The sequence below is a fragment of the Rhinoderma darwinii genome, chromosome 2 (assembly GCF_050947455.1).
Source record: "Rhinoderma darwinii isolate aRhiDar2 chromosome 2, aRhiDar2.hap1, whole genome shotgun sequence".
Lineage (NCBI taxonomy): Eukaryota > Metazoa > Chordata > Amphibia > Anura > Rhinodermatidae > Rhinoderma > Rhinoderma darwinii.
Window position 1 is genome coordinate 342,516,686 of NC_134688.1, and position 27,076 is coordinate 342,543,761.

Genomic DNA, 27,076 nt, shown 5'->3' on the forward strand with positions numbered 1-27,076 from the left:
TCTTCTTTTTTACAGGTGATGTTTTGTTTGAATTACTACAATGCATTAAGAATCACAGACAGGGGTTAGTAAGGTATTCTTTTTTCAGCCAGTGTATAAGAAAAAGTCACCATCCGCATCTACAGAGCTGCATAAATACAAGTGAGATATTCATTGTACACTGTATCTGTGTACTGGCTGTATGCTCATATGTACTTATTATATTGTACTTATTATATTTATATTCATAAATTAATTTGTGTTAATTCTTAGAGTGTCGCTGTTTCTGGAAAATAGGCAGACCCTTTTTTCTAATTTTGGATAACTCGTTTAAGCTGGCCATTTTCAGCAGATCACATGCATTTTAACTAAATAAATGACATCAGTTAAATGGATTTCATTGTTTTTTTATCTTCTGGCATCCCAGTTAGAGAAATTACCCACTTCTGTACCCATTTGTCTCTGATTAGCATCTTGCTTGAGTATTTGCATAGTTCAGAATATCTGAGCACATATAGGGTCAGTTCACACGTTGCGTAAATACTGCAGATTTTCCGCAACGGAATTCGGAGGTAAAACCCGCAACAAATAGCAGTTGTTGCGTTTTTTAGCGTCGGAATCACAGAGATTCCGCTGCAAAGAACTCAACTCACAATTAAAAAAAAAAATCTTATACTTACCCAGAAGTCTGTGTTTCTTCCTCCAGGCCAGCCTCGTGCGGTGCCGTTTCAACCCATATGACCGGTGCAGCAAATCACAGGCTGTAGTGGCGGTCACATGGGAAAAAAAGCAGCATGCTCTTTCTTGCCGCGGTTACGCCTCTCACCTCACATTGAAATCAATGGCAGGCAGAGAAAACGTTTTTCACTGCATTTTTTGCCATCAGCGCTCAATGGCCATGTCGAAAAACGCAGCGTAACACGCCACGAAGATTGCGGCAAGAAATTACAGACAGGTCAAAATCTGCCTCAAAATTCCTGAAGGAATTTTGAGGCAGATTTGTCTGCCTGTAAAAACAATACGTGTGAACAGGGCCTTAGACATTTTCATTTCAGGATTTCATCATTGTAATGTTTTGTATGTTATAAATGTCAAGCCAGGAGTACAGATGATGCAATCTTTAGAAATTATTTTGTTTTTCCAGAGTGTCTGCAAATTTTTTGTCTGTCCATGATTTTTGGCTAAGTTGTTTAGAAAATAAAAAAAAAGGGGTTGGTGACCCTGGTTACAATATATACTTCTGGATATGTGTTACCTGTTAGTATTACCTTTTAATATTCTGCTGCTACTATTAATTGTAATTCAATATTTAGACCAATTGATAGATATCTGAAGTTAGTATCAAATACAATAAAAACATTGGTAAGTCTTATGTGTCTAGTTGAAGTTAGACAACCAAATGTAAAATATGATGTTTTCACTGAAAGTACATTCTTATCAACATTTAAATCGCAAATTACAGGGCACTTAAAGCTCTACCCATCCTGCCTGGGAACACTACCAAAATCGTTAACCGCCCCAAAAAATCTTCAGGAAAACCCCTTTAAATGCAGATTAGAATAAACCTTGTCCCCTTTATGGTCCGGTTTGCAGGACAGTCCCACAAAAATAAGGACATTTAGCAAGTATGCAAATAAAATCTCTATAGTTATTTTAGGCAATGAAGGTGTCTGTGATATGAGTCTCAACTTCCATATAAGTATTATTAAAGAGGAAAATAAAAAAGAGTAATTAAAAGCTATGGGTGATACATGATTATTGCTTGAACTCCAATATACAAATATGAATAAATATTGCATAAAAACAACCTAATCATATATTGACTTGTGTGTTTAGAAACAGAGAATTCTCAATTATCTGCAAAACCAGCTACAGAGGATAATGTCCAAGATGTACCTCTCAATCTTTTCCGAAGGACACAAGGAACACAAAATAATGAAAGCTCTGCAGAGCACATTGACTATATGGATGGAAAAATAAAGGGTAAATCTGAAAATAGAGAATGTCAAAAACGTTTTAAAATAGCTCAAAGCAGTCAATGGAAGATGTGGAGAGGCTTCAAGTAGGTCATTACTGAAATTAATGTCAGGAAGTCTCAAAACAAGTCTTCCTATGATACTTTATCTTACATATGTCCAGTTCTGATAATCTCCAGAAACATTTAATCACTTTATTTTTTACTAGTCATAACTGTATACTGACACAAATTCCTTTTTTCTAATCTGTTTTTATTTTCTGATTGTTTATATTTTTATTTTCTGTACATGATTATGGGGGTGAGTTCCTGCTCTGAGCTGTGAACAGCATTTTAGAGATTTGCTTTACAACAGCCACATAGAAAACCCAGTCAGAAAACAACTCATTGACTTCTATGGAAGAGTGTTGTGGGCATGCTCTGTGTGCAGAGTTCATGTGCAGGGAGGGAAAAAGGTGAGGAGGATTGTAATCCTGCCTGTGAAAAGTGATCTCTGCAGAACAAGAAGTGTTAGCCTATTGTGAGGCTCAGTGGTCAGCGTGAGAACTGCAAGATCAATATTTTTTTTTCGATACTGATATTAATAGATTGTGTTATGGAAAATGATAAAACAAAAATGTAAGGGGTTAGCCTTTTTACCCTTATTATTGAGACTGTTCCTGTTATTTCCACCCTTGTTATTGTGTGCGTGTAGCCTAGTGCTTAGAGGTTATACTCTAATATTAACTATCGCCACTACATGTTATAGCAGAGACCAGGAGGAAGTGAGATAAGGGAACTGGTTGCAGGAAGTAGAGTCGGTGTGTGTGTGTGTGTGTGTGTGTGTGTGACTGAGAGCTCGTGGAGGGTTAGAGGAAGTGCTGAGCTTATTTTACGACAGCAGGCCACACCCAGCTAGCGTGAGATTTGCCGGTAGGCTGGAGAAATTCAGTGAGAGCCATTGCTATTTGACCAGCCGTGGCTGTGCCCAAAAGCATGCTGAACCTAGAGTGAGAGACTGGCCAACTGTTGATTGTAACTGTTCAGAGTTATTCCTTAAAGCCTCAGACTTGGACTAAAGACTGTGTGTGCCACTTCATGACGTGGGAACTGTACTCATGTATTGTCCGGAGAAATGTGGGCAGTTGGAGTCACCTTATAGGTAGTGTCGTAACGGCTATGAGAACCCACTGAGTTGCATGGCGTTCTCGATACTACTACTGCTGGTGCATAGGCGAGATAGGCTGTGGCAAAGAGTGACCTCACAGAGAACAATAGTGGCACGGCAGAATAGGCTAAGAGACAACAGTTACTTTGGCGCAACTCAATTTGGTGGGACCTCAGGCATACTTGTTAGGTTCACCGGCCTCGGTAAGGACTGCACTGAATAAATTCAAATTGCCTGAAGTGCCCGTATTCTAAAGTCATACTGCGAGAATTTTATAAATCTATTGATCTGCAACAATTTGTGATTCATTCGAAAACACTGTTTACACACCACCATGTTTGACACAAAAACTTGATTTAAACAATAGGTCATTTTGTCATGATACATTTTCTTTATATGTATATTTTTGAATTATAATATTATTATTTTCTAAGCCTTACTTTATAATCTCTGGACTATAGACAATTATGGCATATCCCCAGGATATGCCATAATGATCTAATAGGTATAGGTTTCACCCCAGCAAACTCCACATATCTTAAGAACATGTAAAGAATGAATGGAGTGGCACTGCAAATGCGTGGCTCTCTCCATTTAGCAAACTTGGTAGCCAGGCAGTATGTGTGTCAAGGAACCCCTATTATCAATATAGGTGGGGGTCCCAGAGGTGGGACTTGCACCTATCAGATATTTATGGCATGTATCTGTTAAACATCAATTCAAATTTAATTCCTAATTTGTGGTTTTCAATTACAAAAAGACATTATTAACCACATATAGACCATTGTCAGTAAAATATATTATGGTGTCTGTAGTAAACTGATTAAAGTAATAGTCTGTAATTGTGAATCCAGGTTGCAGGATCTTGTGGGATTATTTGCACAAGCTCCTTGAGGACAAGCACTATGAATCATCCATACGGTGGGAAGATAAAGAACTGAAAATCTTTAGGATAGTGGATCCAAACAAGCTCGCCACATTCTGGGGAAATCATAAGGTAGTTTCCATATAATGTATTACCAACATAAAAATAAATGTAAACACAACCATGCAATAATTACTTAATAATGTTTACTGGTAGGTTAAGTTGTTTAACAAGATGGAAACAAAGGGAGTTTTCAGCATTTGAACTGTTATGGTGTGTGAATTATGTGGTGAATTCTAAAGTACAATAAATGCCTGGCAACTGTGATATTTGGGACACTGAGGGTCCGAAATTTAGGAATCCTCCTGACAATTTCTGAAGTGCAGACAATCATTTGCATTGGCTGGCTTCTAAATCTAATTTTATGTATTGCCCCAAGGCGACTCCAATAACACTTACTGCAATTGTGCGTGTACACAAAGTCAGGGCAACCACTGGCGTCAGCTGCTTACTACAAAAATTATTGTCCGGTATATAGACAAAATGTAGATGGAAACCCGATGGCACTCATTAAGTCAATGGGTCCAGTCTGGCGCTGTTGGTTTCCATCAGGCAACAGATTAGGCGCTTCCTGTATTCTTATTGTTCTGCTCCTTTGATCGAGCTGAACAACGGAACACGGAACGCATATGTGAACAGAGACTTACTGACTAACCGTTACAGGCAGTCTGTACACTATAGAGGTTAGAAATGACACCCGAAACACAATACAGGGTCTTAAATAGTGTTCTGGGCACATGCCATCACATGCTGTGAAAAAAAATTTGCTGATATCGCTACTTTCATTTGCAATTTGCTGCCAGTAATACAGAGATTGTTTGGTGAACCTCTTAAACTGCTTAATTTTGCTTCGAATCTCGCATTTAGGCTGGATTCACACGACCATGTTACGTCCATAATGTACGGAACGTATTTCGGCCGGAAGTCCCATACGGAACACAGTGCAGGAAGCCGGGCTCCTAGCATCATAGTTATGTACGATGCTAGGAGCCCCTGCCTCGCTGCCGGACAACTGTCCCGTACGGTAATCATGTTTTCAGTACGGGACAGTTGTCCTGCAGTGAGGCACGGACTCCTAGCATCGTACATAACTATGATGCTAGGAGCCCGGCTCCCTGCACTGTGTTCAGTCCGGGACTTGCGGCCGAAATACGTTCCGTCCATTACGGACGTAATGTGCTTGTGTGAATCCAGCCTAAGTGTAACCATTCGCTTATCTCTACCTAGCAATAGTTGCATAGTACATAGCAACAACACTGCAGCAGTACAAAGACTGCATTCATCAAAGCCATAAAATGCATGAAATAGGACCTGCAGTTTCAAAAAATTGCAATCTGCCTAAAAAAATGTGCATTTTATAAAAACATTCCCCTCTATGTAAAATCTGTATGCCGAAAAGCATTCAGAAACTTAGATACAAGAATGTACTCTTCATGTGATATTAATTGTGGTATAGAAGTCAGAACATCACCTAACGTCACGAACTGAACTTCCTGGACTTGAACTCTGGACTCTCCATTCTTGCTTTACAGCATCCATCGGTCTGCTACAGAGATCCTTGCTTGTTCTATCCTTGTTCCAGCCATGTGTTTGCTGATCTTGGTGATTTGTTATGGATTGCACCTGCTATGTGGCCAATCACAGTATTTGCTGCCCTATATTTACCCACAACTTTGTACTTCCTGTGCCTGATTATTTTGGCTTGCCAGTAATCCAGCTACTGTGCGTTTAACGTCCATTTTTTTTCTTCCTGTGTACTGAACTCTGCATACGTTTAGCTACAGCTGATCTCTCGCCCCTGTGTACCGAACTCTGCGTACAAATGACCGTGGCTTATCCCTCTGTCGATTGTACTACTTCCAGGGGCGTAGCTAAAGGCTCATGGGCCCGGGTGCAAAAATTCAGCTTGGGCCCCCCTACCCCTCCCCAACACTACCATCATCAGACCCCTGCGCGTGCCTGTGCCCAGACGCCTTGCCCAACAGCCCCCATAGTATAATGCTCCCATAGCTACCCCCACACAATATAATGCTCTCATAGCTACTCCCACACAATATAATGCCCCATAACATATAATGCCCCCCATAACAGCCCCATACCGTATAATGCTCCCCATATCAGCCCCCACAGTATAATGCCCCACATAGCTGCCCCGATACATTATAGTGCCCCCCATATCAGCCCCCATACAGTATAATGACCCCCATGTCAGCTCCCCATACAGTATAATGCCCCACATATCAGCTCCCCATACAGTAAAATGCCCCCCATACCAGCTCCCCATACAGTACAATGCCCCCCATATGAGCTTCCCATACGGTATAATGCCCCCCATATGAACTCCCCATACAGTAAAATGTCCCCCACATGAGCTCCCCATACAGTATAATTCCCCCATATCAGCCCCCATGCAGTATAATGCCCCCCATATCAGCCCCCATACAGTATAATTCCCCCATATCAGCCCCCATGCAGTATAATGCCCCCCATATCAGCCCCCCATACAGTATAATGCCCCCCATATCAGCCCCCATGCAGTATAATGCCCCACATCTTATCAGCCCCCATGCCATATAAGCCCCCATGCAGTATAATCCTCCCCCCTGCAATATCAGCCCCCCCCCGGATCCTTCGCCTCCTCCAGTGTGTGCTATGAGTGACTCGGTGCAGACAGGTGCGATGATGTCGCTACATCTCGCCAGCCTGCGTCGAGACGCTCAGGGCACAGTGAATGCTGGATCAAAGAGACGTCAGCTCCTTGCTCCAGCATTGAATGGAACCGGGACCTCGGTGAGTGACTCGCGACCCCCCGGAGGTCTTCACACGAATCCCAAGGGGGACGCGACCCACAGTGTGTAATGTATTATGTTGTATTGTGCAGTTTGCGGTGGAGAGAGGAGGGGGGCTGTCATTTAACGGGCCCCCCTCTCCAACGCAAACAGCACAATACAACACAATACATTACAAGGCAACACAATATATTATAATACATTACATTACAATACATTACAAGCTAACACAATACAACACAACACAATACATTACAATACAGGTCCTCCGAAAGGCTCTTCCACTGCACTGGCTGGAAGACGTGTCACATGACAACACGGTCACATGGTACACTAAGTGTACCATGTGTCCGTAACCAGGAAGTGCCGGCTTCACGGCACAGAAAATTAATTTATCAAGCATGCTGTATGGCAACGGAGGCCCGTGGGCCCCCCAGGCTTAGGGGCCCGGTCGCAACTGCGACCGCTGCGACCCCTATAGCTACGCCACTGACTACTTCATCTGTAGGCTAGCTGTCATTTGGAGACTATCCTGGGGACTGGGCCCTGGGAATCCTAGCCCAATTATGGCTATTCCATATTCCAGCTTGCTGCATGTCACAAAACAACACTCAGTCCGTACTTACCTGGGCAGATGGTTTCAGAGACGGGGCAGGAGCTCCCTCTAGTGGCTGGAATGCGAGGATACATGCTGGAGCTCCCTCTAGTGGCTGGAATGCAAAATACAATCTAGAACTCCCTCTAGTGGCTAGTACATGGCATTGTAGCTATGACTAAGGAACCTAGCGGTCTGAAATGCGTAAGCGTGGTCCCGGGATCTTTGTTTTAAACCTTCTGTTTTAAGATGACCGAATAAACCATTTAACTTTTATACCGAGTGCTGGATACATCTTTCATTGTTCACCTCCATTACATGGGATTACCTCAACTCTGGTAAACTCCCCCCGGACATCACATGACACCTAACTATAGGACAGCCCATATAAGCCTCTCTCTGAGCACCAACAGGTGCCAGAGTACCAGGTCATTTCTACCTAGCTGCAGCATTGTACTATACCTGAACTGACTTCCTATGTTACGACTCTGCATGTATCTCTGACCTTTGCATCTGTGCCTGTGATCCTAACCACGCTATTGTATCCTGATCCTAGGCTGCATCCGTGGCAACATCTGCACTGTTCAAGGCCGCTTATTTTAAAGGGAGAGATCTGCAGATTCCCGGCACCAAAGTCCAAACAACCTTGCGGCGATCCCTGGTGAAAATCGGGGGGTCTGTTTGTATCGACGCCTCAGTGATTTTAAGCGCTTCTAGAAGCTGGCAAAAAGGAATCCCATCCTTCCTCCTAAAAAGTTCCTGAACCAGTGTTCTATCCATTTTGAGTTACTTCCAGGAAATTTTTCCTCTGACAAAGCCGAAGTGGCCTTCATTATCTCCCTGCTTTCCGGACAGGCCTTGGCATGAGCCTCTCCTTTGTGGGAACAAAATGACCCTATATTATACAACTGTCAGGCCTATCTTGACACCTTCCAGAAGATTTTTGCTGAACCGGGAAGAGTGTCATCTGCCGCAGCCTCCTTGCTACGTCTCCGTCAGGAATCCATGACCATTGTCCAGTATGTGGTCCGGTATCGAACTTTAGCCTCTGAACTGAAGTGGAACAACGAGGCTCTCATGGCAGTTTTCTGGCAGGGGTTGTCCAATCCGATTAAGGATGAATTGTTCTCTCGTGAACTACCTCCTTCATTGGACGAGTTGATTTCACTATGTAACAAAGTAGATATCCGTTTCCGAGAGTGAGCTATTGAGCAGCGGAGATCCAGATGTTTCACTTTCAAGTTGGCTCCAAAGTTCCAAGCACCTGAGGTTCCCCCAGAAGAACCAATGCCGTTTGGGCACGCAAAATTGTCCCCGGAGGAACGTGAGAACAGAATGAATGTGCCTGTATTGCAATGCACCCAGGCACCTATTAGCTTCCTGTCCCAATAGGTCAGGAAACTCCAGAATCTAGACAAGGAAGGAGAGCTTGTTCTAAGTCCTCTGTGCTTCTCTCCTGTACAGAAAAAAGAGACATCGTGCTTCACTATCATAGTGCTTCTGCACACACCTGTAGGGATTAAATACATCTCTGCCTTCCTAGGCTCTGGAGCTGCCGGAAACTTTATCACCTCCGCTCTTGTATCTGTGAGGAAAATTCAGATTAAATTACTTTCTGGTCCCTTTTTTCTGGTGGGCATCGATGGAAATCGGCTGCCAGATGAGGCTATCCAGGCCCGTACCAAATCACTCTTCATGAATGTGGGAGTCCTGCATCAGGAATTTATTGACTTTCTTGTGGTCCCTAAAACCATCAGTCCAGTTATCTTGGGATACCATGGTTGCAAATTCACGCTCCCACATATCGATTGACAGACACGGGAAATTGTATCTTGGAGTTCTAAGTGTCACTCGTCCTGTTTGAAGAAGGTGACCCCTCTAAGACAACTGATTCCTCTGTGCACCTCAAAGCTTGAGGGTATCATCCCCCGTAGTACTCTTCCTTCACAGATGACTTCAGCAAGTCTCAAGCAGAGAAACTTCCTCCCCATCGTCCCTGGGACTGCGCTATTGACTTGCTCCCCAATAGAACTCCTCCTCGTGGGCAGACCTACCCTCTCTCGCTAACCGAAACTCAAGCTATGTCTGAATATATCCAGGAGTATCTTGAATGGGGGTTTATCTGACATTCCTCTTCTTCAGCTGGCACAGTGTTCTTCTTCGTGGAAAAAAAAGACGGTGGTCTTCGCCCATGTATTGACTATCGAGAATTGAACGAAATCACGGTCAAGAATAAGTATCCGCTCCCTTTGCTCTCCGAGTTATTTGACCGGATACATGGTGCAACAGTGTTCACTAAGCTCGATCTGTGAGGCGCTTACAATCTCATCCGCATCGTCTGGCGTTGAAAGGAAGACAGTCTTTAACACCAGGGATGGCCATTACGAGTACTTAGTCATGCCCTTCGGCCTGAGTAATTCGCCCACAGTGTTCCAGAGTTTCATAAATGACATTTTCAGGGACATGCTGTACCACTTCGTTGTCATTTATCTGGACAACATGATCTTTTCCCGTTCCCTTTCGGATCACCGCAACCACGTGCGCCATGTCCTAACCCGACTGAGAGACAATCAACTTTATTGTAAACTGGAGAAGTGTCTCATTGAACAGTCCTCCGTTCCGTTTCTGGGATACATTCTGTCGGGCACCAGACTCAAGATGGATCCAGTCAAGGTCCGGGCTATTCAAGACTGGCCGCAACACACTGGGCTAAAGGCCGTTAAGAGCTTTGTGGGGTTTGCCAACTATTAAGAACCATGGACCCACATCTCAATGGATTTTGTTACCGATCTCCCACCATCTAAAGGGTACAATACCATCTAGGTCGTGGTAGACCGAATCTCCAAAATGGCGCATTTCACCCCTTTGAAAGGTTTACCCTCAGCGGCTGTCCTGGCTTCTATTTTTATCAGAGACATTTTCTGTCTTCATAGCTGCCCTCAAGAGATTGTGTCTGACCCAGGGTCTCAATTTACATCACGGTTCTGGCAAGCTCTCTGTAAAATAATGGGAGCTAAGCTCAATTTCTCCTCAGCCTACCTCCCACAGTCAAACAGACTGTAAAGGATTTGCCAGGCACAACTTCGGGGTTAACTCCCAAAGGTAATCAGTCTGCACCTGAATCTACGTCTCTGAGACTGACTCCATCTTCCACCACTTAGGATGGCAGGCTTAGGAGTGGGAGAGCCTATCGCAGCGTGGCCAGACGGAGCTAGCTCCCGCCCTCTGTCTATTTATACCTGCCTTTCCTGTTCCTCCTTTGCTTGTGATTCTTCTCGTGTGGTTTCCTGGCCCAGCTATAGCTCCTATCTATTTGATCCTGCTCCATACTGACCCTGGCTTACTGACTACTCTCCTGCTCTGCGTTTGGTACCTCGTGCTCTCCTGGTTTGACTTGGCTCGTTCACCACTCTTGTTGCTCACGGTGTTGCCGTGGGCAACTGCCCCTTTCCCTTTGCTTTGTATTCCCTTGTATGTTTGTCTCGTGCACTTACTGAGCGTAGGGACCGCCGCCCAGTTGTACCCCGTCAAATAGGGCGGGTCGTTGCAATAGGCAGGGACAGTGTGGCGGGTAGATTAGGGCTCACTTGTCCGTTTCCCTACCCCCGTCGTTACATAATCACAAGCCCATACCTAGTCTACCCTGGTCCCTGACACCACTATGGACCCCCTTGAGACCCTGGCTCAGCAAATGCAGGGTCTCTCCCTACAGGTACAGGCCCTGGCTCAGAGGGTCAACCAGCCTGATGCTACCTTGGTAGTTCCCCTCACCTCACCTCTTGAACCCCACCTCAAGTTGCCCGACCGGTTCTCAGGGGACCGGAGGGCTTTTCTCTCCTTTCGGGAGAGTTGTAGGCTTTACTTTCGCTTAAAGCCTCATTCCTCAGGTTCTGAGAGCCAGCGGGTGGGTATAATTATGTCCCGGCTCCAGGAAGGGCCCCAAGAGTGGGCCTTCTCCTTGGCTCCTGACGCCCCTGAACTTTCCTCCGTTGATCGTTTCTTTTCTGCTCTCGGACTCATTTATGACGAGACTGACAGGACTGCCTTTGCCGAGAGTCAGCTGGTGACCTTACGTCAGGGTAAGAGACCTGTTGAGGAGTATTGTTCTGACTTTAGGAGGTGGTGCGTAGCTTCTCGGTGGAATGACCCTGCCTTAAGGTGCCAGTTTAGGTTGGGTCTTTCAAATGCCCTGAAAGACCTGCTAGTTAGCTATGCCTCTTCTGACTCCCTAGACCAGGTTATGGCTTTAGCGGTATGACTTGACCGACGTCTCAGGGAACGACAACGTGAGCGTTTATGTGTTTTCTCCTCTGACTCCCCCATGATGCCTCTAGAGGTTCCGTTGCTTCGTTCCTCCCCGGAAGACTCGGAGGTACCTATGCAACTCGGGGCCTCCGTGTTCACCCAACAACGTAGAGATTTCCGCAGGAAGAATGGTCTCTGCTTCTACTGTGGGGATGACAAGCATCAAGTGAACAATTGTCCTAAGCGTAAAAATGCAGCCGGAGAACTTCCGCGCCTAAGTGATCATCGGGGAGGTCACTTGGGCGTACAGGTATTTCCCGTAAATATGAACCGTAATAAGATCTTGCTTCCCTTTCAGGTCTCTTTTGGTGGTAGGTCTGCTACCGGCAGTGCCTTCGTGGATTCAGGGTCCTCTGCTAATATCATGTCTGTGGAATTTGCTATGTCTCTTGCTATGCCTTTGATTGATTTGCCTAAACCTGTCCCGGTAGTGGGTATTGACTCCACTCCTCTTGCTAATGGTTATTTTACACAGCATACCCCTGTTTTTGAACTCCTTGTTGGCTCCATGCATTTGGAGCAGTGCTCTGTACTGTTGATGCATGGATTATCGTCCGATTTGGTTTTAGGCCTTCCCTGGTTGCAGTTGCATAATCCCACGTTTGACTGGAATACTGGGGAGCTTACCAAATGGGGTAATGAATGTTTGACGTCATGTTTTTCTGTTAATTCTATTTCTCCCCCTGAGGAGGTGAACACGCTACCTGAGTTTGTTCAGGACTTGGCTGATGTTTTCTCTAAGGAGGTCTCCGAAGTGTTACCTCCTCATAGAGAATACGATTGCGCTATCGAATTGGTACCAGGAGCTAAGCTTCCTAAGGGTAGGATATTTAATCTTTCTTGTCCCGAACGTGAAGCCATGAGAGAGTATATCCAGGAATACCTGGCCAAGGGTTACATTCGCCCCTCTACTTCTCCGGTAGGTGCTGGCTTCTTCTTCGTAGGGAAGAAGGATGGTGGTCTTAGGCCATGCATTGACTACCTCACCTGAATAAGGTCACTGTAAGGAACCAGTATCCCCTTCCTTTGATTCCTGATCTCTTTAATCAGGTTCAGGGGCCCAATGGTTCTCTAAGTTTGATCTACGGGGGGCGTATAACCTTATCCGCATCAAAGAGGGGGATGAGTGGAAGACTGCGTTTAACACGCCCGAAGGTCATTTCGAATACCTCGTCATGCCCTTTGGGTTGTGTAATGCTCCTGCGGTCTTCCAGAATTTCATAAATGAGATTTTGAGAGATTACCTGGGGATATTTCTTGTAGAGTACCTTGATGACATACTGGTGTTTTCCAAGGACTGGTCCTCCCACATTGAGCATGTCAGGAAGGTGCTCCAGGTCCTTTGGGAAAACAAACTGTTTGCGAAAACAGAAAAATGTGTGTTTGGGGTACAGGAGATACCATTTTTGGGTCAAATCCTCACTCCTCATGAATTCCGCATGGACCCCGCCAAGGTTCAGGCTGTGGCTGAATGGGTCCAACCTGCCTCCCTGAAGGCGTTACAGTGTTTTTTGGGGTTCGCTAATTATTACAGGAGATTTATTGCTAACTTCTCGGTCATCGCTAAGCCTCTTACGGACCTCACTCGCAAAGGTGCTGATCTCCTCCACTGGCCTCCTGAGGCTGTCCAGGCTTTTGAGGTCCTTAAGAAGTGCTTTATCTCGGCCCGGGTGCTGGTTAAGCCCAACCAAATGGAGCCATTTATCGTGGAAGTTGACGCATCCGAGATGGGAGTGGGGGCTGTCTTGTCCCAGGGTACCAGGTCCCTCACCCATCTCCGCCCTTGTGCCTACTTCTCCAGGTAGTTTTCGCCCACTGAGAGTAACTATGATATTGGCAACCGCGAACTCTTAGCCATTAAATGGGCATTTGAAGAGTGGCGCCACTTCCTGGAGGGGGCTAGGCACCAGGTAACGGTCCTTACCGACCACAAGAATCTGGTTTTCCTAGAATCTGCCCGGAGGCTAAACCCGAGACAAGCTCGATGGGCGCTATTTTTTACCAGATTCAACTTTTTGGTTACCTATAGGGCTGGGTCTAAAAATATTAAGGCCGATGCACTGTCGCATAGGTTCATGGCCAGCCCTCCTTCAGAGGAAGATCCTGCTTGTATTTTGCCTCCTGGTATAATCATTTCTTCTATTGATTCTGATTTAGTCTCTGAAATTGCGGCTGATCAAGGTTCAGCTCCCGGGAACCTTCCTGAGGACAAGCTGTTTGTTCCCCTGCAATACCGGCTAAGGGTACTTAGGGAAAATCATGACTCCGCACTATCTGGTCATCCTGGCATCCTGGGTACCAAACACCTCATTGCCAGAAACTATTGGTGGCCTGGGTTACCTAAAGACGTTAAGGCCTACGTCGCCGCTTGTGAGGTTTGTGCTAGGTCCAAGACTCCCAGGTCCCGACCAGCGGGCTTACTACGTTCGTTGCCCATTCCCCAGAGACCTTGGACCCATATCTCCATGTATTTTATCACCGATTTGCCTCCATCCCAAGGAAAGTCGGTGGTGTGGGTGGTAGTAGACCACTTCAGTAAGATGTGCCACTTTGTGCCCCTCAAGAAACTACCCAACGCCAAGACGTTAGCTACCTTGTTTGTCAAACACATCCTGCGTCTCCATGGGGTCCCTGTCAATATTGTTTCAGACAGAGGGGTAAAATCTGTTTCATTGTTTTGGAGAGCCTTCTGTAAAAAGTTGGAGATTGATCTGTCCTTCTCCTCTGCCTTCCATCCTGAAACCAATGGCCAAACTGAGAGGACTAATCAATCTCTAGAACAATATTTAAGGTGTTTTATTTCTGACTGTAAATATGATTGGGTCTCATTCATTCCCCTCGCCGAATTTTCCCTTAATAACCGGGTCAGTAACTCGTCAGGGGTCTCCCCCTTTTTCTGTAATTTTGGGTTTAATCCACAGTTCTCCTCCGTTTCACCTGGTAGTTCCAACAATCCTGAGGTAGAGGTCGTTCATCGGGAACTGTGCACAGTCTGGGCCCAGGTTCAGAAGAACCTAGAGGCGTCCCAGAGCATACAAAAAACTCAGGCTGATAGAAAACGTTCTGCTAACCCCTTGATTATGGTCGGGGATCTGGTGTGGTTATCGTCTAGGAACTTGCGTCTTAAGGTCCCGTCCAAGAAGTTTGCTCCCCGGTTTATTGGGCCGTATAAGGTCATTGAAGTCCTCAATCCTGTCTCCTTCCGGCTGGAGTTACCCCCATCTTTTCGTATACACGACGTGTTTCATGCCTCCCTCCTTAAATGCTGCTCCCCATCCTTGGCTCCCTCAAGGAAACCTCCTGTTCCCGTTCTCACCCCTGAGGGGGTGGAATTCGAGGTGGCCAAGATTGTGGACAGCAAGATGGTCCAAGGCTCCCTCCAGTGCCTGGTCCATTGGAGAGGATACGGGCCTGAGGAGAGGACTTTGGTACCCGCCCGGGATGTTCACGCTGGGGTATTGGTCAGGAAGTTCCACATTCGTTTCCCCAGTAAACCAGGTCCACTTAGAAAGGGTCCGGTGGCCCCTCATAAAAGGGGGGGTACTGTAAAGGATCTGCCAGGCACAGCTTCGGGGTTAACTCCCATAGGTAATCAGTCTGCACCTGAATCTACGTCTCTGAGACTGACTCCATCTTCCACCACTTAGGATGGCAGGCTTAGGAGTGGGAGAGCCTATCGCAGCCTGGCCAGATGGAGCTAGCTCCCGCCCTCTGTCTATTTATACCTGCCTTTCCTGTTCCTCCTTTGCTTGTGATTCTTCTCGTGTGGTTTCCTGGCCCAGCTACAGCTCCTATCTATTTGATCCTGCTCCATACTGACCCTGGCTTACTGACTACTCTCCTGCTCTGCGTTTGGTACCTCGTACTCTCCTGGTTTGACTTGGCTCGTTCACCACTCTGGTTGCTCACGGTGTTGCCGTGGGCAACTGCCCCTTTCCCTTTGCTTTGTATTCCCTTGTATGTTTGTCTCGTGCACTTACTGAGCGTAGGGACCGCCGCCCAGTTGTACCCCGTCAAATAGGGCGGGTCGTTGCAAGTAGGCAGGGACAGTGTGGCGGGTAGATTAGGGCTCACTTGTCCGTTTCCCTACCCCCGTCGTTACACAGACAGACAGAGAGGGTAAACCAAGACCTTGAGAAATTTATAAGACTCTACCCCTCTCCGGCTTAAGACAACTGGGTAGACCTCCTACCGTGGGCAGATTTCGCACATAACAATCTGTTCCACGAATCGTCATCTGAGTCCCCATTCTTCATCAACTATCAGAAGCATCCACGCCTTCCCACTTTTCCAGCTCTTCCCATCTTTGATGTCCCAGCTGCGGATTCCTGCATCCGAGAATTCTCGGTCATCTGGTCTCAGGTAAAGACTAATCTTCAGAAAGCATCTGCCAGGTACAAATCCCAGGCGGATGAAAGGAGACACAAAGTTCCAAGATGAGGACCAGGGAACAGAGTCTGGTTGTCCACTCGTTTTATCATCCTCAGAGTGCCAACTATGAAGTTTGCCCCATGTTACATCGGGCCGTATATTATATCCCAAGTAATAAACCCAGTAGCCTACCGCTTGTCCTTGCCTCTGTTCCTACGCATCCCAGATGTCTTCCATGCCTCTCTCCTTAAGCCTGTGGTCCTCAATAGATCCTTGTCCTCTCAAGCACCTCCCAGTTCCATCTCTGTTGATCAGCATGAGGAATATGAAGTGGATGAAATCTTGGACTCCAAGTTATCCAAGGGGATCTTGCACTTCCTCGTTAATTGGAAAGGCTATGGTCCTGAGGAGCGCTGTTGGATCAAGAATTCGAACGTGTATGCCCCTCATCTTTTGAAGAAGTTTTATAAGAAATTTCCCCACAAACCGGTTTTGGCGTGTTCAGAGCCCACCCCTAAGGAGGGGGGTATTGTCACAAAATGATGCTCCGTCCGTACTTACCTGGGCAGACGGTTTCAGAGACGGGGCAGGAGCTCCCTCTGCTGACTGGAATGTGAGGGTACATGCCGGAGCTCCCTCTAGTGGCTGGAATGCAAAATACAATCTGGAACTCCCTCTAGTGGCTAGTACATGGCATTACCTAAATTCTGATAAACTCCCCCCTGACGTTACATGATGCCTAACTATAGGACTGCCCATATAAGCTTCACTCTGAGCACCAACAGGTGCCAGAGTATCAGGTCATTTCTGCTTAGATCCAGCATTGTACTACACCTGATCTGACTTCCTGTGTTACGACTTGTATCGCTGACCTCTGCATCTGTTCCTGTGATCTTGACCACGCTATTGTATCCTGATCCTGAGCTGCATCCGTGGTAACACCTGCACGTTCAAGGCCGCTTTTTTTAAGGGACGCAATCTGCAGATTCCCCGCAGTGAACTCCAAACAGCCTTGCGGCGGTCCCTGGTGAAAACCGGGGGGGGGTCTGTTAATATTGACACCTCAGTGCTTTTAAACGCTACTAGAAGCTGGCGAAAAGGAATCCCGTCCTCCCTGCCAGGTTTGTGACACTGCACTACAACTCCTTGAATTACAACTCCTTAAAATGCAACTCCTCAAGTGCTACAAACTTTTTATTATTACTGAATAATGTGTACGGTGTCGTTGACTTGCCTATTGGAATCCAGAGCAGAGAACCAGCATCATTACACCTAAAGTGTCCAGTGCCGGTGAGAGGAAGCTTCTTTTAGTGTGCCAATTCCTATTGGCTGTCCTGCACAATAGCTGAATTCACTCTGCCGCTCGTGCATAATTGGATCCGGGAAGTGGCACTGAGCTACTGGGCATGTGTGACTACAAGCACTGGTCATATTAGGTGGACTTTCTGAGAAGGTATCAAAAGAACATAAGGAGGACCATAAAAAGTCTGTAAAAGCAATATCTCCTGAAAGAAGCATTTAAAAAAAAAAAAAAAAAATCCAATTGAAAATTTGTTCTGGTTTGCCTGATTAAACAAAGAAAGTTAATATTTAATTATAGGACAACCTCTTTGAAATCAATGTACGAATAATTGTGAAATTTTCAAATCTGAAAGTAAAATCACTGATAGTAACCTAGATAATGGCACAGTAACCTCTGAGTGCATCATGTTATAGAGCAGGAGGAGTTGAGTAGATTGATATATATTCTTGTGGGATAAGATTAATTATAACTTGCAGTTTATCATTCTCGGCTTAGGAGTTTAACGGGTGCAGTGACTCAATGATTGACAGCCTTTATGACATGCATACAGAGATAGCTAGCAGTCACTAAGGACCATCCACTGGATTCCTAAGCCTAAAATTAGTAGGGATTTTAATAATTAAATTAGTAGTTATAATAAAGAACAAGCAATGAAAAGTTGTCCCAATTTTAGTATTTTATACATGTTTTAACAGCAACTAGACAGCTCTTTGTGTTTTACTGTCTCTTAGTAAATCACAAGATGTTTGACATTATCAGTGCCACATTGGTTATTATGATACATTTTATTTATATGATTTAAAAAAAGGCCACTTCTTGCAGCAGAATATTATCACAAGTTGAAAAAAATAGCCCATAACCATAGTGAGAATAAATAATTTAACTTATTTACTGCAGAATCGACCAAACATGACCTATGAGAAGATGTCAAGAGCCCTGCGACAATACTACAAAATAAACCTTTTAAAAAAAGAATTTGGACAGAGGCTAACCTTCAGGTAAATTCTTATTGAAACCATAAGGATTCTTCCCTTGGTGTTAAAGGGGTTTTCCTGTACAGTAATATTGATGGCCTATTCCTAGGATAGGTCATCAATATTTGATTGCTGGGAGTCCGACTCTTGGCACCCCTTCTGAATGATGGGGCCGCTGCTCTCTATTAAGTTCCACGTCCCCTTTATTGTTTACCCAGGCACACCGCCATACATGGTTATGGCTATGCCTTGTTCTACAGCTCAGTTTCATTCACTTGAATGGAACTGAGCTGTGGCCCATCATTCAGCTGATCATGTGGGTGCCAGGGGTCGGACCCCTAGTAATTAGATATTACTGACCTATCAGTAATTACTATTAGATATTACTGGCCTATCAATGTTACAATCTTGGAAAACCCCCTTAAGTCAAATGAGTAATAATACTGGGCATTCAATATTGAAGGGTTAAAAATATAGTTTTTGGACCCTGTAACCCAATAACATATAATAATTCCCAGAATGTCTACATATAATAATTTGCATACATCTTTTAGATATTTAGAACACTGATATTGGAGCTGAAAATTATTATTACAAAAATAATGTAGCACCTGAATAATAATGCGTGCGCATACATTCGCATAAATGTCCTTCAAGTTCAATCAGGGGAAAAAAAGGAAAAACGCTCATAACGGAAGAGACAATATGCACTAAAGGAGAAATAATTAGTTCCTGACCCTGAGTAGTAAACAGGATCAGCTGCCATTTAATGTGTGAATCTCCCAGTTTGTAGCCTGTATAGAGCATTTATATTTTGGAAAACTTACCAGAAGAATTCTTAAAGGGGTTGTCTGGGCACGGGTCAGTTTATCATCCTGATGATCTATCCACGGGATAGGTCATCAGTATATGATCATGGACACATGGACCCCGCACAGATCAGTTGCTCCGCTGCCTCCGGTCACTGGATGTTATGCAGTGGCCAGTGGCGGAAGCAGATGGCTCCGTACACTGTAAAGTGGCTGTACTGAAGTCCTCCAACACTGCTCCTATTCATTTGAATAGGTGCAGAGCTGCAGTACCGCAGCTCGCCACTATATTGTGACCGGAGCCATCTGCTTGGACATTCACCGATCATATACTGATGACCTATCCTATGGATAGGTCATCAGTATGAAAAACCGCCCCGTGTCCGGATAGTCCCTTTAAATTCTAATTATCCGCTGCTTCAAGATAGAAAGACTCATCCTTTTACGCTGTGGTTTCTATTAAATATATCCTCATGTATGATAATAGAGCACTTTATAATTTTTATAATTATATGATAACTTGGGACCATGTTGCACATTAAAAACCCTAGTTCAAGTTATTTATTCTCTTTAGAATATATTCAAGTCAAAATATAGAAGCTACTAATTGAAACTTATATACAATTTTATAGAACGCGAGCCAGTTCAAAGTAACATCATATTTTTCATGGGACATGGGTTCCCTCTAGTAATAAGTAGAGTGGAGCATTATGTGTAGATACATAAAATAGTATTAGTGTCCCTCGGCATGACATGTTTTGCTATAACTGCAGCGTCTTCATGAGTCCAAGACATAACAATACTTAATTATGAAACATTCTAAGAAGGACATCAAAAGAACAAAAGTGTTCAGGAATTCACAAGGAAGAGACTGGCCAAAAATGTGATTCTTGGAAGAGTAGAAAGGAAACACTACTACTTACTTAGAGTAGCATTAATGCTCGTCTCATATTTGCCAAAAACAACTGGATGAATGCCAAGCCATATAGAATAAGATTCTATCAGACAAAACACACAGGGTTCATTATAACTGGCAGAAGATAAAGAAGGCAGTTTATAAGTAACAACATCATACCAATGGCTAAACTGCATAGAGGTAAGGTTATTGAGGATACTTTGCTGCCCCTGGACCTGGACAACGTGTCATTATTTGAATAAACCACTAATTCTGCACTGTACTATAACATCAGTTCAGTCATGAGTGTAGTACACTCTTGTCTCTGCACAGTAGAATGGTATAGCCCATGTATTATTCCTAAGCAATTTTTCCTCTAAGCTAGGGCTACAGGGCGACTTTTGGCAGTGACACCGGTTGCACGGCCAAATATTGCTGTGTGCCTCTGCATTGCAAATAATTAAAATGAATTTGGATGAATTGCAAACCGCAGATTGCCGCGACCCTGACCCTAACCAGTAGGTCCCAACACAGCCAAATTCACTTTAATTACGTGCGATTCACACAGGGGCACACAGCTACCTGTGTTGCAGCTAAAGTTGCCATGTAGCCCTATCCTTAAAGGGGTTTCCAGAGTTAAAATGTGTTTGTATTAATGCTTTTAACTTATGAATGTAAATACAATTGTAATGTATTTACTGTTTCCAAATTGGCCCCTTTTCCAGATACTGGCGTGGGGCACATGCCTGGGGACGTCACTCTCTGGCCGCTGTGTTGATCATCAATTTCCTTCCGGGTATACAACTAGTCACTAGCGATGTGCCATGTATGGGCTGTTCTATTATACAGCCAGTAACGCGCATGCGCGGTACTGACTGTATTTCAAAATAGCCCATACACGGCACGTCACTAGTGACGTGTCGTATACCCGGAAGTTATTTGATGATAAGCACAGCGGCCAGAGAGTGATGTCACCAGGCATGTGCCCCACGGCAGCATCTGGAAACGGGGCCAATTTGGAAACTGGAAGTACATTACAAATGTATTTACATTTATAAGTTAAAAGCATTAACACATGCACGTTTTAACTTGGGAAAAACCCTATAAAGCTGCATGGCAGTGTGGCTGCGCAGCTTAGAAGCTTCCCCCATAAAGGGGTTGTATAGTCTTAGATGCTTCCCAGAAATAGCTCCACTCCTGTCCATCTGGTATGTTACGTCTGGTATTGCAGCTTCTCATGTATACAAATTGCCGTTGTTATCATATAATTTAATAGAAATGGGGCTTGTTTTTTGCGGAGCGAGCTTTCGTTTTTATTCATACCATTTTGAGGTACATAAGACTTTTTGATCACTTTTTAATTAATTTTTTGTGGGAGATGAGGTGATCAAAAAACATCGATTCTGGTGCTTTACATTTTTTTGTTGTACTGTGTTCATTGTGCTGGTTAAATAATGTTATATGTTAGAAGTTCGTACATTTATGTAAGCGCCGATACCAGCTATGTTAATTTTTTTTTTTTTACTTTGCATTTGGGGGAAAATGAGAATGGTGTTTTTTTAATATTTTTATTTTTTTATACAAAAAATCTTTATTTAACTTTAGTTCCCCTAGGGGACTTGAACCAGCGATTATTGGATCACTTGCATGATATACTGCAGTAGTAATGTACTGCAGTTCATCATGATTTTTATAGGCTCCAATTAAGTCTTACCTCTGAGACAAATCAAGCAATCAATTCAAGAAATACAGAGCGGCAGGAATCAAGAGAACCTGGACAACAGATTCAGCAGTGGAGCTGTCCAACCTTTCAGATGGCTCAAAGAGAAGAGCTATTGCCTGAGACGCAGAAGTTTCTGGGTACAAATTCTATCAATGCTCCCTTTTTTCCAAGATGTCCTCTGGACGCCCTAGGGGCTTTTTTTTGTTTAGGATATCTCTGATTAAATTATTTTGTAAGTTTAGAAGCATGAACATTTTGCATCAAAAAAAGCAGGATGCACATTCATAGATTTAGGAAGTTTTAAATGAACGGGACTTCATCAATTTGAGCAAAAATTAGCTTTCCGGTGTTTATCAGCAGCCTATTTAAATACATGTTTAGCATCGTGCAAACTCTCAACAATCTTTTCTTTAACCTTTGGTAAGATCCAGCTATTATCAATTACATCTAATTTCATGAACTTAGATGTGATTGATAATAGCTGGACCTGTGTGTTAGAGACACACAAGACCAGCGTTCACCGAGACCTGACAGATTCATCTTTGACCGCAAGATACAGCTTCAATGTATACAGGGTACATAAAAGCTTTTTCCGTAAAGCTTCGTTTGAGCAGTTGGTGCTCGGACCCCCACCAATCAAAACTTCTGACATGTCAATATGACATGTCAGAAGTTTGTCAAACATTTAGTTACCCTTTAATGCTTGAAAATTTGATAATTTGCAGATCTTAGCGACACCTGCTACTTCCTCGATATGCATGATCTACTGGCATGCCTTTCTTAATGTTGCAATTTCAATGTTGAAGGGTGTATTAGGCTATGCCTCTGGCGCGGCCGAATGGGCATATAGCCAGGGCACATCTGAGGGCCTTTGTTAGGCCCCCGACTGCCATGGCAATCCATCAGCGGCCAGCGATTGCGTTCGCAGGCCGCCGATGGGTGACAGAAGGAGCCCCCTCCCTCTGTGAATACACTACGTGACACCAAACAATTCTAACACCATTACTAAAAATGAAGTTATCAATCTCTCTACACATCCCCTCACTCAAATTCAAATACAGGTCCTGGAGAGGGGCCTGTCCTTTGTCCTGATGGAGAAATTTGACTCCTTCGTCTGGACCAAGGACATAGCCCTATTCTCCAGAAAACTGCACTGGCATAAATTTTTTTGTGAGAAAAATAAAAGGACCTGTCAGGACTTTAATTTGGATCCTGTTGATCTAGACACAGCAAATGACCTTGCAGATCTCTTGGAAGATAATATCAGAGACAGAAGCAAGGGACCTTTCACTAATCTAAGATCGACAAGTACCAAAATGCCACCAATATGTAATAATAACCCAAATATAGAGATTTTCAGGAGACTAGCAGAGGAGGATCTAAGGGCTCTTGAAGGCCAGGAACCTATACATAGAAATATGACAAGGGAGGAATCTAGAACTCTGAATAATCTATCGGTAAATAAAAAAATAACAATAAAACCTTCTGACAAAGGGGGTAACGTAGTGGTGATGGAAACGTCCCCTATCTAGATATGTGCAACACAATTCTCTTTCACTCAGCAACATATCATCGATTGCAAGGCAGCCCTTTGGAAATATGTATGGGAGAACTGAGGATAATTCTGGAGAGGGCATTACAGAATTACATCATTAACCCCTTCAGGACGCAACCCTTTTTCAAATTTTCACTTTTGTTTCTTTCTCCCCACATTTCTAAAGCTATCATTTTTTTATTTTTCCATCTATATAGCTATATGAGGTCTTGATTTTTGCGGGACAAGTTGTAGTTTTTCATGGCACCATTTATTGTACCGCAAAATGTACTGGGAAGCTGAAAAAAAAATATTTGTGGGGTGACATGGGCAAAAAACAGCAATTACGTCATATTTGGGGGGGTTTTGTTTTTACGGCGTCCATCAGGTGTTAAAAACTACATATTCACCTTATTCTAAAGGTTGATACGATTACGGCGATACCAAATTTATATGTTTTGTTTTATGTTTTACCACTTTTAAAAAAATAAAACCATTTGCTAAATTTAATAAAACTTTTGTGTCGCCGTATTCTGAGAGCCATAACTTTTTTATTTTTCCATAAATTCAGCGATGTGAGGGCTTAAGTTTTGCGGGGCGAGCTGTAGTTTTCACCGATACCATTTTGGGGTATATGTGACCTTTTGATCATTTTCTATTTCATTTTTTTGGAGCGCTAATGTGACCAAAAAACAGCAATTTGTGTGTTTTATTGTTTTATATATATATTTTTTACAGCATTCACCGAGCGGGTTAAACAACGCTATACTGTGATAGTTCAGACTTTTACGGACGCGGTGATACCAGTTATGTTAACTTTTATTTTTTTTAACATTGATTTAGGGGAAAAATGTGAAAAGGGTTTTTTTTTTGAACATTGAATACTTTATTGTTTTTGGAACATAACAAAAATCTTTAACTGTTTTTTTACTTTTTTTATTTGTCCCCCTAGGAGACTTGAAGCAGCGATTGTTGGATCGCTTGCATGATATACTGCAATACTAATGTAATGCAGTATATCGTGATTCTGACAGTCTCCTTTGAAGCCCTGCAGGCAGAGCTTCAAAGGAGTACAAAGATGGCGGACCTTGGGGATTTTGTTCGGCCCCGAGGCTGCCATAGCAGGGAGGCGCGATCGCGAGTTTGAGGGGGCGCCCCCCTGATTCTAACACTTTAAATGGCGCGGTCGCGATTGATTGTGGCATTTAAGGTGTTAAACGGGCGGAATCAAAGTGAACTTTGATTCCACTCATTGCAGGGAGGTGTCGGCTGCGTGTAACAGCCGTCACCCGCTGTGTATGGAGCTCGCTCAGCCCGTGAGCTCGCTCCATACTTCCCCTTAACCCTCATCACGTACAGTTACGTGATACAGGGGTTAGTAAAATGGAACACCAATTTCTATCCCCAGAAAATCCCAAAGTGGCAACTTTTTATACAATTCCGAAGATACACAAAGGGACTAACCCCCTCAAGGTGAGACCTATAATCTCTGGGATTGACAGCCTAAACCAGAACATAGGAATATACATTGATAGAATCTTGCGCCCATTTGTGCTGAGTCACCCTTCATACATTAGAGACACTACAGATTTACTTCTAAAACTAGAGGGCATAGTCATGGAGAATAACATGATTTTTGCCTCCATTTATGTTGTAGCATTATACAGTTCAATTCAGCACCAGTTCGGAGTGGAATCTGTCGTCCACTTTTTGAAAATGAGAGGAAACCATCTTATTGCACATAACGCATTTGTTATGAAATTATTGGAGTTCAACTTGACCAAAAATGTATTTCTGTTCAAGGACCATTACTTCCACCAGCTATGGGGCACTGCTATGGGGAGCCCATGCGCCCCCTCATATGCGAACCTGTTCCTGGGCTGGTGGGAGGCAAATATAGTCTTTGCAGATACCAATAGCAAATGGCATGAATCAATAGGCCTATGGCTGAGATTCATTGATGATATTTTCATCCTATGGATAGGTAACCAAGAAGAATTCCGGGACTTTGTTCGTGACTTAAATACTAACCAAATAGGACTTAGATTCACCTCAGAGAGTGATACAGATAACCTGGCCTTCTTGGATGTGAGAATCTCCAGGGGGGATAAAGGTAGGATTATAACTGATGTATTCAGAAAGTCTACCACAACAAACAATCTCCTGAGGTGGGAGAGCTCCCAACCATATGCCCTAAAAAATTGTAAACCTAAGGGACAATACCTCCGCCTCAGAAGGAACTGTTCTAACATGAAGACTTACTTACTACAAGCAGAGGATTTGAGAAACAGGTTTCTACAGAGGGGATACCCCAAGAGAATCCTGAAAGAAGCATTTAACAATGCAGTGGGAATGAAAAGATTTGACCTTCTGATAATAAAGCAAAAGAACAGAAAGACAACATGATGCGCATCATAGGGACATATGATGGTTCTCACATAGAAATAAGGGAAATAATTAACAAGCACTGTGGAATATTAATGGAAGATGAAGACCTTAGACAAGCTATAGGTGGGAGACCCCAAATCACATTCAGAAGAAGCAAAAGCCTGAAGGATAAACTAGTGCGAAGCCACTTTGTAGATGAACCCCCTGAAACATGCTGGCTCAACAGGAGGCCCCTGGGGACCTTTAGATGCGTTAGATGTCTCGCCTGTGAAGCAGTTTGTAATGTCCGTGGCTGCGAGCTGTCAAATCCGTTCTCCCCCTGACAGCCGCAGCCACGAGTCGGCAAGCGCTGGCCCCAGCCTCCTCCTCAGGAGAAGCCAGTGCTCGCGTCTACTCACCACAGCCGGATCCCGTAAAGGGGCAGCGCGCGCACCGGTCCTCATTAATGAACCTTGACCCGTGAGTACTCTGGACTATAAAAGGGGTCCAGCCCCCTAGTTCTATGCCTGAGCTTTGTTGTGTATTCCTAGTCTGTCTTGCATATGGTCCCCTAGTGTTTCCTGCTAACAGTGTTCCGGTTCCTGTAATCTATTACTTGTATCCTGATCTAGTGCCGTGCTGCGTTGGATACCACGCCTGTTCTGATTCTCCACACCTGACGTCCACCTGCATACTGTTGGCCAGCTGCCTTACCGCCAAGACGATACGCCCCAATGGGTCCACAGACCCTTCGGGACACAGTTGAGGTATCTAGGGCATTTACTAGTGCGACGACAGGCATTGGATACCTGAATAAACAGTTTATTAATTGTAAATATAGAGGGGTGATATATTTAGCTAAATGTACGTGCCCTGATGATTATGTGGGGAAGACTAAAAGAGAGTACAGGAGACGCATCAGGGATCATTATAATGATATCATAAACAAAAGAGACACTACAATATCAAGACACATTTGTTTGGCACATAGGGGAAACACAAAATCCATCAGATTCCAGAGTATACAACATATTGAACCTAGCCCTAGAGGCGGCAACTGGGATAAATTATTATTACAGCAGAGTCGAGATGGATATACAAGATGAGATCGGTATCTCCAGACGGTGTGAATGAAAATGTGAATTTTGCATGTTTCCTATAGGGATTGGGTTAGACTACGCATATAGAGGGGAGGGGAAGGATGCAATATACGATCCTCGTATAAGACTCTGACTATACTCTGAACAAAAATCTTAACACGGGAACCAATACCCTATACCTAACTGACACTTATTGTAATGATGGGGGTAGGGAAACAGACAAGTGAGCCCTAATCTACCCGCCACTCAGTCCCTGCCTACTTGCAACGACCCGCCCTAGGCGAC

General features: G+C 44.1%; 2 long non-coding RNA genes across 4 annotated transcripts in view; both read left to right on the top strand.

Moving 5' to 3' along the window:
* The window catches only part of LOC142741291 (uncharacterized), a 48,110-nt gene extending 46,154 nt beyond the window's left edge, over window positions 1-1,956 (top strand). For 2 of the 3 annotated variants that reach the window (XR_012881063.1, XR_012881064.1), the window contains 2 exons: window positions 16-141; window positions 1,816-1,956. This is a non-coding gene — a long non-coding RNA (uncharacterized LOC142741291). The remainder of the gene's footprint in view (window positions 1-15; window positions 142-1,815) is intronic. The other variant, XR_012881065.1, reaches the window with a different exon arrangement.
* A 2,004-nt stretch (window positions 1,957-3,960) lies between these two features.
* The window catches only part of LOC142741292 (uncharacterized), a 68,840-nt gene continuing 45,724 nt past the window's right edge, over window positions 3,961-27,076 (top strand). Inside the window, exons 1-2 of the long non-coding RNA XR_012881066.1 lie at window positions 3,961-4,098; window positions 18,287-18,387. This is a non-coding gene — a long non-coding RNA (uncharacterized LOC142741292). The remainder of the gene's footprint in view (window positions 4,099-18,286; window positions 18,388-27,076) is intronic.